We start from the raw sequence: 2,590 nt of genomic DNA, 5'->3' as shown, positions 1-2,590 counted from the left end.
CCTCATTTATTGTATTTATCTGGGTTCATTGTCAAGTAATATGATACAAGACTAAAATGCTATTTAATTACACATAAATTATAAATAAATATATACTGGTTAAATTAAGAATCAAATGATTTATAGGGCAGAAGCTGCTAGTATTATAGTAGTATAATAAATTAAAATGCATATGAATTGTACATGGTGCATGTCAGTCTGCCAAATGGCGCCCAGTGCTATATGGTTTCATGCGCTGCTTTCAATGTGTGATGGTATGAGTTTAACATACAGCTGCACAGCATTTTTCAGACTGATGACCACCAATGGCATGGGTGTCAGGATTTAAATGACCAAGGTGGCGACTCTACCGCCTTTAACTGGAGACGATGCTGGCTTGGACTGGCCATCCGGCACACCGGGCAAGTGGCCAGTGGCTGATAGCATTCATATTCAAATTAACTGCCACTCCAGAAACAGATTGGGCCCAACAGTGTGCAGCTACAGGCTGGGTATGGGCAGCTGCAATGTATTGTTAGGATTAGGGTTTTCTTATGTTTTGTAAAACAATTGTAATAAAACTGCATTTTTCAATGGAAAATATCGTATTCAACTAGTACCTATAGGCTGATCTTAAACCAAAAACGCTCATCTTCTGTTTTCTCAAGTACATACAGTCCAAGGTTTGCAGTGTTAAACATCAAGAAAGGTGTTGTAAAATAATTGTTGCAGCAGATACTCAGAAGAGCTGAGGGAATGCTAAGGCTTACCATGTAACTTTGTAGCCTATTGATTATTGGTTATTTACGGTATCACATTTTAGAAGGGTATTTAGAAAATGAATAATGTGTTTTAGTTACAGAATATATTTTGTACATTTGCCAATGTATCTATACTCATTACTCTGATTCTTGGACTATAGAACACTGTGATACCCTCATACCCAGCAAGCAAGCAGAGAAGAGGAACATCTAAACGCTACTTTACCAGTGGCCAAGGGCCCTATTGGGAAGTTGCCCCCCCAATGCACCCCAGCTTTTAAGTTGTCATGGGTAGATCAAAGATGCCCATTGCAGACCTCTAGAATGCTGGATATGATGTCAAATCCTTGGGGTATGCAGGAAGAACAAATAATGGAGTTGATGGACCCTTTTGCCATCATAGAGGACATCTAGGTTATTAGCAGGATTAGCTAATAATTTCCTATGTATAGTTTAAACATTTTTAAAAATGTATATTTTATTTGGAAAACAAAGATGTTGCATTCGTCAATAAATTGTAAAAAAGGTAATAATGTCTAGGCTGGTTATACACTGAAAGAAAGTACCGTACATCCACGGGTCAGTGTCTTTATTTGAATCTTGACCCTGACAACGCCACTTGTTTAAATATCAGTATGTAAGATGCCTTTAATGTTTGGAGGCAGTATTTGCAATGTGCGTCAGAAACATTTCAGATCAGTTCATCTGCAAAATGCCCACAATATACCATTCTGCTTCAATCAGTGCTCATATTAAATTCCAGAGGTTACTTGCTGCAGACATTTTCCTGACCTCTTGACAAGTACACATTTTGACCACATGTAATAGTTGTAACCATGCCAGAGTTAAACATATTAATTGCCGGACATGTATTTGTCTCTGTTAAAAAGGTAGATACTGTATCCAGGGCAACAAATAAAATAAAATATTTTTTTAAAAAATAAGTATTTTAATAAATACATCAATTATTCTTGCCTAAAGACATTTTCAGAAATTGGTCTAATAAAAAAAATGCAATAGTTGTTATTTTGAGCATTTTGTTTTTACAGTACATTTTGCAAAATGAATCTGAAAAAAAAATATTAAAAAAACATTATCTTATAATATTTTATTTGACAGTTCACATGAAATAATATGAGATACTAAAACTGTAGTAATTAACATGTTTATTTATTCACAGATGTAAGATTAGGCATAATATTACCAATGATGAAGATAAAAATAAAGATATTTTAAACTGCATAATAATTTCATACGTAATCATTCTTTAGCATGAAAAATTATGAATGGCGGTGAAGATATGACGATTTTTTTCATGCTTCCAATGGTTCATAATATGTATTTGCAACAAATACAGATTTTGCATATTTTAAAACCACACTGATACTAGACTCCATACCAATTTTGTGAAAAAAATAATGGATAAAATGGAAAATAGAAATGTACTGAATTTGTATTCCTCTATATTTTATTATATAATAATTTATTTACCTTTTTTGTAGGCTTCTCATTTACTGAAATGTCAGGGTAACACAATACTATTTCATTCTGAATTCTAAAAATAATAATTTTAAAATGTTATTGTTTTGCTACTAAAGTATAAAATTCCCAATATTATTCTCATTATTATTAAACAATTCTTTAATAACCAATATTTGGCCTATCAAGTTATTTTTGTTATAATAATTATAACAGCGACATAAGTAAAACCTGGGAGTAGCCTTCTCTAAACTGAAGGAATTGTGTAAAAGAAACCTTATAAAATCTTTTATAAGCTATTAACATTTTATGTGCCTTTAAGGCGCATGGCTTCCATGCTTGTTTGCAAGTGGTACCAGCTACCAGACTGT

This window comes from Spea bombifrons, chromosome 7 (genome assembly GCF_027358695.1).
Source record: "Spea bombifrons isolate aSpeBom1 chromosome 7, aSpeBom1.2.pri, whole genome shotgun sequence".
Classification (NCBI taxonomy): domain Eukaryota; kingdom Metazoa; phylum Chordata; class Amphibia; order Anura; family Pelobatidae; genus Spea; species Spea bombifrons.
Note: the sequence above shows the minus strand (reverse complement) of the source record.